The following is a 16,164-nucleotide window of genomic DNA, read 5'->3' on the forward strand; positions in this document are numbered from 1 at the left end:
AGATCTTGCGGAGTTTTTCATCTTTCCTTCACAGTGCAGCTGTAGTACTCCTGGACCTAGATCAGCTGTCTCTAGTGACTATTTAATGCAGTCAGTACATGCTGGAAGAAGCTATATAGGGAGGTGGCATCTGCTTGAGATATGGCCACATTGTCCTCACAGGAATCCCATTGTCCCAGTCATAACAGGTCAGCACAGTCTGAGGGCTCAAAGTTTGTAGACTGATGTTTTGAAAACAGCACCCAGATGAAAGAAATTAAACATCATCCTAAATCTACAGACATAAAGTACTATGTAGCAAGTTACACCTTCAGAAAACACCCAGTGCCTTTATTTGGAAGGGTAAAATATAGGGGAAAGAGGAATTCAATATGAAGTTAAGCCTATACTTGAAAATATTGAGATGGTGACTGAAAAGTTGAGGCTTGTTATAAGTTATCCAGAACTGGCTAAACTGTGATCTGTCTGGTTCATTTGCCATGTCTCGTTTAATTGCATTACTGCACTAGAAGACTGGGAATTTTGCTGGCTATATAGGAGAGGTGCCAAGTGAATTTGTTAATCTAAATAATAATTTGGAAGCTATTATTCTTAGGTAAAATAATAGGAATAATAATAGGAATAATAATAGGAATAATAGGAATAATAGGAATAATAGGAATAATAATAATAATAATAATAATAATAATAATAATAATAATAATAATAATAATAATAGGTAGATATGTTCAATCAACTGTAGCTCTAGAAGTGTTCTTTGCAGCTTTTTTGGTAAGATTTCACATCCAAAATTTTTTATTTACCCACAATTATTCTAGGGCTTATATTTTATATTGCCCCTTTTCCCTGTCAACATAAACCTATTAAAAGTATTTCAGAATAGCTTCTATCTGTGCTAGTGATAGTCTGTCAACTTCCAGCTTGAGGTGCACTATGAATCAAAAGCATACAGAAAAGAAAAAAGATAAAGAAGAGCAAACACCATAGGCAGAGTGGTAAATCTGTCCGTTTTTATGGAAAGATAGATATTAATTTCATTTAAGCACTAAGATGAATCAAATAGAGCTATCATTCATTGCAGTGTTGGGAAACTCAGAATTCTTAGATCAGCCATTTTCATGGAAGCGCGCTGCATGCTTTTTATGTATTTGTATTTAAGTTTCCACAATCAGTCAGGCAAACTAAAATGCTAAGTGAAAGCCTCAAACAAGATCAAGTCTAGTGAAAATATTGTGTTTTCAATGAGCTTTGAATCCCAAATACAAGGTAAATCACCTATTTTGACTCATTTTCTCTAGTTTGATCCACATGTTTATGCATCAAAACCACAGTATATGACAGTAGGCTGGGAAACGTTGTCTGTCATTATAAAACAAATCCTGTCTGTCTAAGTGAACAATGGAGGTTAAACTGGTCTTCTGTGCAAACAAAAATTGTTAGTGATTTTGGCTATCTTCACTATGGTTATATGATACCAGTCACTGGGTATCTCAATTACATACATCTAATCACTAGATTAGATGTGATACATAATCTAAACATGATGATCTGAAAATCTGAAAATCAAAGAATCTTAAGATAATATCTCAATCTTAAGATGCTTAAAGTCAACAATCACTTTTGTAAACATTGCAATGTGGTCTATGTTCCAGGGAAAGCTTACTAAAAGGAGAATCTCATGTTTAAATTATTCATTCAGTGAGTGTGTGATTCTAGATACCACAATAACGACATATTTTCAGGAGCATTAGCATGCTAACGAATCCTGTCCATCACTGTTTGTGAAACGCTAATGCATTCTTAATATCTGATAAACCAGAACCTTAGGGTGCAAAGTTCTATTAACATGCAAATGCATCTTGTCTCTGCTTGCTTTAGAATTAGATAGAGTTTAGCCAATACAAGGCCATTTTTCATTTTGTTAAAGCCATTAGCTCTGGGAAAAATGATAGAGATGCCGTCTGCCAATCAGCTAAGAGGTAAATACAACAAAAATACTGCCTATAAAGCAGTACAGGGAAAAGTCAAACTACCATAGGACCTTACTGTCTTTAGAAGCCCCAAGAACTATTTGTATTTAGCATGTGCATCCAGAAATTTGGCATCTGGCTCTGTGTTCCATGGCCCAAAAAATCTCAGTTCTTCTGAGCACCTTAAAACTCCTAAGTGATTAACTTAAAAAGGAGTAACGATGTATCTCTGTTCTAAACTCAGGACTTTCCTTAGCAAATTTTACTCCACCCACAGAATTTGCCTTGAATACAATATCTTAGCCCTCCTCAAATTTTCTGCAAGATATAAAGGACTGTTTCCTTCCACTCATTTGAAGGTGAGTTACTCCCTGAAATGAGTGAAGCTACAAGATCAGTTCTATTTAAAATCAGGCCATTGATGAAGACTGCAGTTGCACAGACCATATTTTCTAGTATTTTACAGGGAAAAAAGGAGTGTCAGCACCTTGCTCCATACACATAAGTGGGAAGTCAAAGGAGGAACAAGATACAATGTCTGCACCAATTTATGGATTTGGCTTTGTGAAGGGAAATAGGACAACAGCAACACTGTTCACCTGCTGCCATGTTAATTAAGGGTCATGATACCCTCTGAGTGGTCTTGATGAGCACTGAAAAGCTGTCTGATTTTGGCAGCACATACAGCAAAGATGTCAAAATTTATGGGCTAATGTGGCCTTATCTTATATTATCTCTTATCTTCCTGATAAGAGAAATTGTCCTTTCATATACATCCCCTGAGCAAAGAGAGAGATTGATACACAGCAAGAATTAGAGAAGGATCAGTCCCTGGTGCTGGAGCTGCACAAGATAGCAAGGCTTTTTACACAGCCTTGCTTATTCTATGAATCCATTCAAAGAGCCAGCTGCAATCCAGTTTTGGACTTTTTAAGGAGTGCCTTGATGAAAATGTTTTGTATATTAAGTAATGTTTATAATATTCTCTTCTCATGCAACACATTTTCCTTGTGCCAGTCTTTAAAAGAAAACACTGGGGAATGTTTTGGTGGCTTGAGTTATGAATCAGTATAGAGCAAAAAGTAGAAGGATGCTCTCAGTAAAACCTGAATAAAAGCAAAATTCCTTTTCATTTCTGTTTGTAATCCTCTTGTGGACAGTTTCCCAAGAGCAGTTGAGTATTGCCAGTACTTTTGCCATTCAAATTTTCATGGCTTCAAAACTTAAAATTCATAAATACTTCCCAAACAGATATTTTGCACTTTTTATTTGCAGAAATTTTTACCTTTCACAGAACTGTTACGTTACCTAAGTCATCAGATAAAAGAAACACACATACATTTTCTGTCTTTGTTCACTTACAGTGTTCAAAAAATGACCAATAATTTAAAAATTCACAGATTGGATAAAATTAACAAACCAGTGAACTTTGTGATAGGCTAGTGGATAATTCATAAACAGAAAAGGTGACATTGATATCAATTATTCATTGGAAATTATTTGCTTAACTGTACAGCAGTCAAATTTCTACTCAGCTTCAGAAAGAAACCATTATGCATTCATTCTTGTTTGCATCCTAATTAGTTTTTAAACCTAGCTTAGAGATGCAATATGGCACTACATCATTTAGCTTGGTGTAACTTATTAGACATGTGAAACACAATTGGATATGTTGAGATCATGACAGATGTTGCAATAGTATTATCTCAGTATATATCAAGATACCAGATAAAGAGAGAAGTGGTAATTTACAGGATACAGGAGGAAGAAATAACTGCCTCCTTTTAAACAGAAAATAGATTCTAACATTTATGATCCAACCACTGAACCTTACAAAATGGCTGGACAGGGTAATACATATTCTCAGGTCTGCATTTGTTTCCTTCACAGATAAGCAATGAGCACAGGCTCAAGCACACCTGAGCTGTGTTATTAGACTGAATAGCCAATTAAAGTTAGAGTGCAGGGGAAAATATTCAAGTTATTTTATCATTAGAAAGCCTCGAAGCTTATAGATGCATATCTTGCATATTCAAGGGACAGACACAGAATGGGAGAGTCAATAGCAACAAACAGTGTGACAAAGTATAACAGAGTATATATATTGTTTGTAAAGTAGCACATATTCCTAGCCACCTGTCATACTGCACACCTGACCTGCCATACACAGGTTTCCTACAACTGCTCATTCTTACTGTCCTATCATAAGCTTTAAAGACCTGGTACTTGTCCAGAGAATCCTAACCCCCTAATTTGTGATGATGTGGGAGACCCAAGTGAAAGAAAAATACGAATGTTTTGTAGGTGAAGAGCAAAGCTTGAAAACAAACATTTTTTAAAAGCTCAAATAAAAACAGGAAAATATTTTTTAAAACCCGGCATATTGTTTTAAATATCACATTAATGTATTTTAAACCAAATTCTTGACCCATGATGGCTCAGATCCAGAAATGCCAGTAGGTTCTAAAGTGTAGCTCTGGTGTTCTGAGATGATGCTACAGCCCTGTCTCATCTCACTGAGATACCTGTCTTCCACACATACTACACAGTTATACTTCCTAAGGGCTCCAAGACAGGCATGGATACTGTGCTGAATCATGTATGTAAGTAAAATTACAGCAACTTTTTTCAATGGATGACAGGAAAAATATAGTCCATGAAGCATATGCAAGATCAAGTCCTTCAGTCATCCAAATGCAGGACCCAGCCAAGGTCAGCAATAAATCTTCTCCTGCCCCTGGCCTTGGATTTCCTTCCACATAAACCAAGGCAGAAGGAGAGGATGATGCACACATATATCTCGCCCCAGCTCAGAATCAAGATGCAGCAGGGGTATCAGCCTGGACAAGGGAAGTGAAGACTTATTCAGAAACTCACAGTTTGGAAATATCTTACTGAACCAATAGAATCTTAAGGCTTAATGCAGTGTTGAAATCCATGGTGAGGAATCTAAAGTTTGTCGTTCCCTGTGTGATAGCTGACTGCATTCATACATTGGTTGTACATTTTGATAGAGACATATGCATATGCAAAAAATCTAAAATGAAGATAACTTTTTTGTGTGTTCTTCATATCCTACACTATCTCTGTATTTCATATGAGCCCCACAACAATATTAATATTCTTGCCTGTGAAATGATACTGCATGGTTCTAAATTATTGCTGGTTTTCTATGCTTACTCCATTCTAATGTTAAAAATCTCTCATTTAGATGGGATTTTGTCATTTTCTTGTTTGTCTGGTTCTTAGTATGCAAATTTTTTTTCACTAACAATTAAATTGCAGAACATTTTGTATTTTCAATGAAGATTTAAACCCTCATTACCTTATTTTTTATCAAAACACTAATTTCAAATAAATTAAGGTACTTTGCTCATTGATTCATTATGGTATTAATTTCTTTTTGTATTCTGCACACATCCTGAAGAAAGATTAACAAGCATGTATCATGCATACACTAGGGTGGAGGGAGACCATTTCTCTTTCAAATTAGTGTACTGAAATATTAATATAAACAAAGCAGGAACAGTTGTAAGACATTTTCAGTAAGGTATTATAATGTCTGAGTGACAAGGAATGATTTTACAATGCATGCAGAGTATAAGATACTCAAAGTCCAGAGAAATGGACTGAAAGTCCTTCTTACATCAACAATACATTTATTTGCCTTTTAACTCCAATTTTGTGATATAGTTTCATTCAATTATCCAGTATTCTTACATTGTTTATGATAAAAGGTGAAAATCTCTGCATTTTCAAATACTCTTCTTTTAAAATACATTAAATTGCTGCCGGCATGGTTTCTGTTTCATTCCTCTAGTACTCTTTTGAGGTGTTGATGACACTATTGTAAGATATGACAGTCTAAACTTGAGTATTTCCTAACTTTTCTTCCAGTAACCAGAGTAAGGAGGTTGTTTTGTTAGAGGACACATGAAGCAGAATATTTTTATCAGTTCACTTGTTTCAGATCCAGTCTTTGAAAAGAAAACTCATAAAAGCAGGGCTGAAGAAGTCAAGCCAGAAATTAAATGCCCTTTCATCTCCCAAGAACTTAATAAAACTGAATACAACCTAGGCAAGCTTTGTAGATAAGGTAATACCTTCTTCCAGATTAATTGGACCTTTTAGGTTTGATCCTGTCAACTGTTGGGAATTTTAGGAAAAAAAATAACTGAACTAGAAGATTGCTGGAAAAGTTTCATTTTTCTAATGGTTATAGAGTTTGACAATTGTGTGGTTTATATATTATAATATACTTTAACTGTGGGTTCATACTGACACTTTGATCAGATTCCCAGATGCTTTTGAGTTTCTGATCTGAAATTCTATTCTATACTTTAAAAAAATGTCATTTCCAGGAAAGGATTAAATTTAAGCACCATGTTTCAGGCTAAAATAATTCAAGTTTTGGTAAAGAAACCTAAACATCCTCTTTCTTTGACAGCTTAACTTTTATAATAATACTGTAATAACACATCCTCTCTGAAGTTTAATTCTTTTAACTCAGGATGCGAAAAAGAAACACCAGACACATTTTCACTTTCATCTGATAAAGGCTTCTATTTTCTCTCCTGTTCTAACACTCAGCTGGGGTGGTGTTCTTTCCTATTTCAAGTATTACAGTGTTTGTTTCCATCACTGTTAACAGAACCATGAGAACAATGCTACACAGCTCACTGGTGTCAGAGGATGCAGGGGATATGCTTTCTATAACAGCCAAAAGGGGAGCATTTATAGCTACATATGTGTCTGAAGTGGATCATAACTTTACATCAGAGAGGGAAAACACTGTCAGCATGTCCAAAACTAAAATTTTCATGGACTTCAGTGTACAATAAACTAGAGTAAGGTATTTCACATATTCTCAGAACTAAATAGTCCCTTTTATTTTTAGCTTCTCAGGTTCAAAGTCTTTCCAATGAAAAGCCTAACAGTTGTTTTCTCTTTTGGCTCTAGAAAGAAAGAGTGAATTACACCCTGAACCTGTTTAAATTACAGTGTAATTTCTTGTCAAACTTAACTTTCTACCATTTTAAGATGTATTGCTGGCATGCAGAATTCATAGGGAGAAATCTGGACAAGTTTTCTCAATGGAAGAACAATGCTAAGGAATGCAAGAAAAGTTCCAGCTAATATAATAATTTTGCTTATTCTTTTATCTCCCACTAATATTTATATCTTCTTTAGTCTATCTCCTCAAGAAATACTTCACACACAGCCCGCAGCCTTTGTCCTCACTGAAGTGATAATGACATACAGTTACTAATTTGATATCATTTACTTGTTGAAGTTCATTCAGTGTATCTTGATTTCTATCAACAGTGGTAGGCACTAGATTTATATGATCAGAGAGAAGAAAGAAGACATTTCATATAAACTACTGTAATAGCTGAAAATTGAGATAACCAGAAATTGGACTATCTCAAAATCCTGAGCAATGTTCTTCATTCCTATGGCTGTGGCTAACACGGAGGAAGAAGTGGCTTTCAGATCTGAAGACAGGGAGCTAAGAAAAGCAAAAATTGTCATGACTGACAAAAAAAATCAGGATAAAAATAGACAACTGCTGAAGAGAAGTATGTTCTTGCTTTTCAGAGTATTTTAAAACCTCAAGAAATGACAGAACTCTTCACTGCTGCAGAAACTTTGTCCGTGTTTGAGGACCATAATGATAGTCCGTGTGTGAATTATGAATTTTTTACAATAAAAGTTAACTTTTATAATTGATTTTTTACAGTACCCAAAAAAAAAATTGCCTCCTTCTATAAACTACTACAAAAGCAATGAGAGAATTCTTCATAATAAAATACATGTTTATTTTTTTCCAGGTGAAGTATTTTCCAAGAAAATATATTAACTCTAGTGCCTTTTCAAGTTTATCAAACAGAGTAACTGCCATAGAACTAACAATGTAGCTCCACGTAGATCATTCACGCATAATTTATGTTATTTATTCCTTTAAAAGGGAATGGTTTTGCCTAAAAAATATAAATAAAATTGAAGAACCGATTTTTCAAAGTTTTTTCCTTTCACTTATTTCTACAGTATATATCTCTATACAAAACAAGAAATGATCCAATGTTATCAGGTGAACAGATGTGGTAGCATATGAAAGGACCAACTGCCAACTCAATTGGAAAAATTATGATAAAGCAAAAAATTATTTGAAAATATGTTTGTCTGTATTATGTTCTCACTTCAAGGGACTGAAAGGAAGGAGGGAATAGGAAACTGCTTGAATGATTTCCTACTCTTTAGCTTTCAATGCAATACTCCTTTCTATAAGAAGACAACTGTGCAAGGCTATAGATATCATATACCTGACTTTAAGTGGATCTTTGTCATGGTTTTGCATGATATAAGGCAGCAGGGTATAAATGGAATTACTAGGAGACACATGAAAAGCAATATTTAACAACTCTCAAACCAGAAAGACTCAAGTGCATCTGTACTTTCTGGGTTTAGAAAAATCAAATAATTGTTAATTGTTAAGTTGTTGGATGAAACTAAGTATGCATTTAGAAGATGACATCCAAAAGGATGCATCTGGAAAAGTCAAGGGCTGCAGTTAAGGACAACAGTAAAAAACTGAAGAAATATAGGGAAAAGCAACATACAATTAAGTATTCTGCAGAACAAGGTCTGGATTATGACTTCATGTTGGGATGCACAAACAAGTATTCTGTCATTATGTTGCAAAAAATAATCTTTCCACCCTTCAGGCTCCAGAAAGAGAATTGTGTTTAATTGTTACCACTGCCCCCAAGAAAGATGTGAAAGTCTAGACAGAGCCCAGAAGAGTTCAAGGAGATAATGATCACATTAGGAGACTTATACTGTTTGGAAAGAAATTATAGGATAACTTTTATAGTTTAGAAAAGGAAAAGTTAAAAGAAAATATAGTATGTAAAACATGCATGCAGATACTTTTCAAATTCAGGGAGAGAACCCTATTTATATGTTCTAAATTATCAACAAGGAAAAAAGTTTGAGCAAATTCAATTAAGATAATCTTTATAGAGATAAGAATATAAAAAATATGCTAGAATAGATTGCATGGGGGAAACTGTGCAATCACTATAATTAAAGCCGTTTTAAAGTCTTTAGACTACCTTTAGCTGCATGCTTGCACAGTCTTACCTAAACCAGCCTCATTTGCAGAAAAAAAAATTGCACCTGCTCCATCAGTAAAGGTAAACACTGATGTATGCCAAGGGGAAAATAAAGCACATGACTAGGAAGGGTGTGTGAGCTGAACAACTATCTCCTGACAGTTTAGTTTAATGATAAGTGATTTCACATCACTGGGAGATATGAAACCATGTGTGCGTTCACATGGTAGTTCATGGATTAAATGGATTGTGTGCTTCTCCAACTGCTAAGGATTACAGCAAGAAAAGGCCACTGTGGGGAATTCAGCAATGTACGTTAGTGAGAAGAATATTTCTGCGTTTTTTCCTGAGGTGACCCTTACGTAAAAGTTTAACAGGTTTGAAATCATAGTTGTTCTCAGTAAGGAGATAGTTCTAGAGAAGCAAGTTTTTTCTAAAGTCCATCCAATAGAATCTTTTTAAGCCAGAAGTAAAATCACAGGCAAATCATAGTCCATTAATTGGCTTGGTAGATTTCAAAAATTTGAGCTGTCCAACCATTTCTTCCTTCTTCCTCAAAAAAAGCCCTAAGTTTGGGATCTCTGCCACTCATTTCCTTCTCCATTTCCTTGTTTGGTCTTCCAACTGTACAACACATTGAATCACCTAAATTTGGGGGAGGCTGCTTGCACAATATGACATTGAGATTGTAATTTGATACGCTGGATTTAGCCACAAAAACCAAGGCAAGACATGGTTCCAGAAATTGAGTGCGAGGACTGTGAGCTGAATGCTAGAATTATTAGGAGAAATAACAAAATATGCTTCACAGAAACAGTCAGATCAATTAATTGTAGAAGTCCCTCCTAGTCTCTCTCTACTAAATTTTTGAGCAGCTGTTGCACTCAAAACCTCAGCTGTTATATCCCACAAGCAAAATCATAATTAGTCAAAACCATTTTTCTGCTTTATTTCTTTGTACAGAACATTGTCTTCACTGTTGTTGACTTTTCTATGGGATATGCCAAATGATTTTCTGGGCCATTGACTTCCCATTGCACAGGCCAGAGTGCTGTTGTCTGGTTGTCTAATACCTCATGCAAATCTCCTGTTCCATTTTTTCTTTTACTGACCATCATACTTTAGTGTTGTGAAACATCAAAAGGGTCCCCTAGTTTGGAAAGCAACATGGCAGAAGCAACGTGGCAAGAAGCAGTAAAAATTGCATACTATAAACCAAAGATCTACCTCTACACATACAGAAATAATTTACTTGATTCTTTATCCCTTTACCTTTGTAGTGTAGAATCATAGAAAGGTTTGAGCTGGAAAGGACCTTTAAAGGCCAAACCCCTGCCGTTACCAGGGACATGTCCAGCTAGGTCAGGCTCAGAGACCCATCCAACCTCACCTTGATTGTTTCAAGGAATGGGGCATCCACCACCTCTCTGGGCAACCTTTGACAGTGTTTGATGACCTTCAAAAAAGTTCTTCCTTATATCTAGTCTGAATCTGTAAACTCTGATGAATTAATTTCGTAAAAAAAAAAAAACCAACTTGGGACAATTTGGCTAATTAAATTAAAATTACATCTTCAATAGAAAATATTGTGGAATCTTCTCAGTTTGAGAAATCAGGGTAAATTTGTAGTTGCTAGAAATGCAGCTCAGTCTTCACCTTCTTACTATGCCATTTACTAGGAATAAGCAATGCTAATCAATTTTCCGTTGCCTGAAAAATTTCCTAGACTTTGAAAATCATTGTTATTATAGCAGAAATTTTCCTTTGCAGGAACAAATCATAGACAGTGAAAGTTAGAAGATGATGACAGCTTGATTGTAGATTGTGTTTCATAACTACCTCTACTCCGCCAAAAGACCATATATCTGCAGTTATTTTAAAATCCTGAAAGAACTCCTGTAAGTCCATTCTGAGGACTGACTCTTTTGCTACCTTCTGAAAGTGAAAGCATGTGAAATGCAGGGGAAAAAAGCATAAAAAAGATGAGAAGATAAGCTCCAAATAGAACACTCAAAATCAATATAAGAGTAGTTCAGAAGCTGAGAACATGTAGAAGCACCATCACATACAAAGAGATACTAATGTAAAAGGAGTTTATAAATGAGGACTTTAGATATAGTCAAAAATTACAATAGATGTAATCAGGATTACAAATCTAGATTTCCAAACAGACTTAAAAGCTTGAAGTTTTCCATCAAAAGCAGAAGCAGAGAAAGGTCATCTGACAGTAACTTTCCTAAAGAAAATTTGAGATATGTTCCCCTGAGACAGGGGTGATAAATTTAAAAAGCATTGTGGATTTTGCAACAGTATACAAAAGCTAATCTAACGGTCATCTGTCTTGGACTGTAGCAACAGAGTGAAAATGAATAGAAAATCTGTGACTCATTGTGAGGAATAGAGGTGCTTTTTTCTGAAGTGACAACTCACAGGAACACAGATGAATAACACATGAAACAGTTAATGCAGCAAGGCCATGGACATCTCACTACAAACAGTAAACATGGATAGACAACACAACACTTGAGAAAACATAAATAGACACTCCAGTCTGAAAGGCCAGAGTTCATCCTTAAGAATATTTCTGAAGGGCATGATCTGAGCTCAGATCTTAGAATACAAATGGTCTCATCATTAAGCACAGCTGAGGGAGGAGACATTTTCAAACCTGAGCTTTAATAGGAATAGCAGCTAGTCGTATGGGCTTCTCTAGCTCTCTTTTCAACTACTAAGATGAAGTAAAAACCAGATAGTGAATGAATGTGTCATAGCAGCCAATTCTGAAATAATTCATAATTTTTCAATTATGAAAAAAACTATTCATAGCTAAAGACAGAACATACCTTTCCTCCTCTGGCCTGGTGTCTTTCTACATGAGATTTTACTATCTAAAGGCTCCAGGCTTGGTCTAGCCAGAGTTCATCAAATCGTTGAAAGTTCAATTAAAAAAAAAGGAAACACAAACCTCCACAAAGTCACTAATCTTTCTGTAAAAACACCTTAGCATGGCAGGAAAAGGACATTTAAACAATATAAATTACATTTTAGTGGATGAATGAAGTTAATATTATTGCTTGTTTTCCTTTCTTTAAACAGAAGTTGCCTATGGAGCTATTGAGAGCATTTTTATTGTACATATGAATACAACCGGAGGTCTGTGCTTAAAATATTTTTCCTTTTTTATGGTAACTGCTCTTGAACCAAGAACTAAGAAAGACAATTATTTAGCACTAAATGGAACAATTGTTATTTAATGTTATTTTAATGTTGAAAAAGAGAATGTTGAGAGTAAAATAAATGGATTCTAGCACACACAATTCTGATGACCTCTATACTTTTGATTCTGGAAAAATAGCATATGATATTTTAGATAATGTGACAGTTTCTCATTCATCTGATTTGCTTTAGTTGTTGTTGTTTCAGGGCTCTTTACTAGAGACAGTGTTTTGTTAATGGTGGAAATATGCTTATAATTATTAGCAGTATTGATCCAGTAGGTCAAAGATTTTCACATAGCTGAAAGAATAATAAAGGTCTATATAAGCTCAGACAAGCTGTTATCCTCATGACTGCTCTTCAAAGTAAGTATATCCCATAGAGGCTGCAGGCTTTGCTACACACATAAATTTTAATGAACCCTCTCGTACTCATACTGGTTAGTGTTTGGTAATAAAAATCTGTATACAGCAGGGACTGTTCACAAGGGGAAAGTGAGGTTAAAGGAAGGAGTTAGACACCCATATGTTAATCCTGCACGGGCAAATCAACTTTTAGGAGAAATCTGAAAGAAAAAGGGAAGCCTTCCTGCCTTTCATCAAAGGCTAGACATCAGCCAGGCTAAAGACAGATCTACCAAACCTCTTTCAGGTTCATGAAACAAAGGCATGCTAGTAAACAACACCTCCCATGGTAGCTCTGGTTATGGCTCTGTTCCAGAGTAATCACAATAGGAAGTATATTAATATTTTCTTTCTATGGATAGAGAAGTTGTATTATATCTCAGAGGACAGGAAAAAGCACATTTCCTCTAAAAAATTTTAATAATTTGCTAATAAACACTTCAGAGTCATCATCAAGAGAAATACCACCACATTTGACTTTCTTTTCTTGCTGAAAGATGTTTGTAACAACTGAAACCAACCTCTTCTGTTTAATTCATGAAATAGCTTAAACAGCATCTGCCATCTGGACCAAAATTAGATCCCTATGGAAATGGCCTATTATAATCTTAAATCACTATTTCTGTGCTATTTAATGAGAATGTTGCCATAGTTCTTGCCTGTAGTAACATTATTGGAATCTTTAGAGCGGGTACAAAGACAATTTAAAAGTTTCTAAAGGATAATCCCTATATAAGCAAGGCAAGATATGACCAGGACACTGTCATTTTTTATGTCAGCAAAGTTTTAAAGGTTAGAATTTCATTTACAGTCGAAGAAATCAAATTGCATTTTCACCAGCTGCAAAGCTTTTACTACAGGAATTTCCATTGTTGAAGTCCTCAATTCAAAGTAGATTGTATTAGAGATGCCTGCTCATTGTGTTTTTTCTTATTTTTTTTCACTCTAATTTTGACTTTGCAGTAGAGCTGATGTAAGCTAGTATCAGACACTGGCCTCTTTGTCTCACCAATGTCTGTGTTCTCCATTCAGCATTCATTTTCTCACAGTAAAATAGCTCAGATGAAGCCAGTGTTTCAAACTACAGCCCATGACCTGCCCTTGCTCAGAGGAGTATCTGAACTTACAGGACAGAAGGTTTACTAATAAATGTTTGTACAAAAGGACCTTATGTCTGTATTGCCAGCGACAAACAAAAATAATACGGCTGTATATAAACACAGGTGTAAACAAAGCAGGAAAATAAACCATCCTTACTTCTACATTCAAATGGATTGTACTATACACATGCAGTATTTACAGATGAATTACTGTAAATATCCTTATTACATGCCTCTACCTATTGTTTCCTTCACTAGAATATAGAAATATGAAACAATCCAATGAGTTCTGAAATTAATAATTCAGAGAAAGAAAGAGAACAAATCTTTCATAAATGCTTGTTCATTCCACTTAACACTCAATCCAGCAAAAGTTATTTTGAGAGCAGCTTCCTCCCCTTTCTGTGCACTGCCAGTTTCACTGGGTGGTGCATGAAAGGAGCAGAACCCAGGGTAAACACACCCCATCCTTCCCAGGCACAACTAACAACGTGAGGAGAGGTGGTTTAGTGGGACAACAGCAAAGATTGTGTTGTTTATGTTAGTGAGCAATATTGCCCATGTCACTTACTGTTACAGCAGTGTGAAAACTTATCTTTACCATAGGAAATAAGATTTTTAGCCTAGGATAGGGCCAGCATGTCTAAAATGTCTCCCAAAGTGCCTCAGGAAAAAGATTAGGTATTTAAAAGGATTTAATAACATAGATCATGTGGAGAGTTTGAAAACCCTTGCCAGTCTTTTCTGTAAAAGATGAAAATATCTGGGACAAATACAAAGTCAGAGGATCTGACACAGAAGAAACGTGGTGGAACAAGTTGCAGAGACCTGCAAAAAGGGCTGAAAGCATCCTTTTGTCAAATTGCATGTGAATAAGAAAAAATGTACAAGACTTACTAAAGAGAATTTGAAAAGAGACTGGGCCTGGGTAGTCAGAAATACTTTGTTTATGCACCAGCTCATAAAAGATAGGAATAATTCAGATGCAAATGGGTTTTGACCTTGCAATGGAGTTCCGAAAGTATCAGAGAGCGATTAGATGGCTGGTGTAGAAATAGTGTGGCAGAGAGGAAGGAACGAATGATTGAATGTAAGATAACATAAACCACATATTTTCATTAATGCCTTGTTTCATAACACAGTGACCCTCTTCCCAAAGTCCAAGGCAGTTTTGTCTCTGGACTAAGTGCTGTCTTATTTTTTCTCTTAAATTCATGCCTGATATTCAAAAGGATCTAAGTTATATGATACCTTTCCACCACCTTTTCAGTGATTGATGGAGTTTTCTCTAAAACATTACAGAACTATATACTTAGGCTAAAATAAAAAAGAGCTATTTTCTATCTTAATAGCCTACTTGCTAAGATTCTTTTAGACAATGCAGCGTCCTGTCCCTTTCCTATAGAAACTGGACATCAAATGACAAGACAGAAAAACTTAATTTAATATTTAAATTTGATCATTTTAATGCAACAAAAAATAAGTGACTATGAAGAAACCACATTGGACTGTGAAACAGCAGGAAAAAAGGCATATCAGGATTTGAGTTTTTCCTCTTTGCTGACCATATACAGAGAGGATTGATGTGGAGCTATGTTCAGCCTCTGGGTCTTCAGCAAGGCTCATCCAAAGGCCTTAAAATAGAAAGCAGTTTGACTGTCTGTAGGATATAAACATTGAATTCTCAGTATGACATACTTAATTTCAGTATTATGCCTAATACTTCGATATTTTTCACATTAAGTTTTCTTCCCCTAGAATAAATTGTTCTTTTGGGATTAGGTGAAATCTCAATGAAGGTATAGGTAAAACAGCCAGTTTTCACTTACCACAGCTATCAGCAGAAGTTGAACTCCTTTTTGGAGGTTAGTAGGAACAAGTGACTACAACAGGAACAGGTTGTATGGAAGCACAGGTATCTGTGGTGCAGGTTACAAATGCTGGCACACAGGTGTTTGTTGGTGTCTGTGGCAAGAGAATCTATGATGTGACCATGAAGAAAGACATCAGAGGTTTTTGGCCACTCTGCTGAAAGACAAAAGGCTTAGAGCTGGAAGTAAAAGAGCTAACTAGAGGTGCATTCATGCTTGACCATGGAAATCACAGGCATTATGAGGGCAATTACCTTGGAGCAGGAGAACCTGCTGATTCATTATTTCTGTGTAAAAGAAAACAAAGAAAACACACTCAAGACTCCATATGGCTGCTGATTTCTCTTAGGTGTAAGAATATATAGAATATGAAGCAAGGAAGCACAAAAAAATTATGTACATCCAGCACCTGCAATCAAAGCAATGATGGAAAATAGAAGCAGGTACAAGAAAGAATCAAAAGGCAAAACAAAGAGAAAACCTTTCTG

General features: G+C 35.5%; 2 long non-coding RNA genes across 2 annotated transcripts in view; one reads left to right on the forward strand and one right to left on the reverse strand.

The window, feature by feature from the left end:
- LOC147652641 (uncharacterized) overlaps window positions 1-15,830 on the reverse strand; it is a 79,485-nt gene extending 63,655 nt beyond the window's left edge. Inside the window, exon 1 of the long non-coding RNA XR_015288598.1 lies at window positions 15,635-15,830. This is a non-coding gene — a long non-coding RNA (uncharacterized LOC147652641). The remainder of the gene's footprint in view (window positions 1-15,634) is intronic.
- Window positions 1-16,164, forward strand: part of LOC111929622 (uncharacterized) — a 53,198-nt gene that overhangs the window by 33,531 nt on the left and 3,503 nt on the right. The gene's annotated exons all lie outside the window — the stretch shown is intronic.

The sequence above is a fragment of the Cyanistes caeruleus genome, chromosome 6, assembly GCF_971803275.1.
Source record: "Cyanistes caeruleus chromosome 6, bCyaCae1.hap1.1, whole genome shotgun sequence".
In the NCBI taxonomy this organism is placed as follows: domain Eukaryota; kingdom Metazoa; phylum Chordata; class Aves; order Passeriformes; family Paridae; genus Cyanistes; species Cyanistes caeruleus.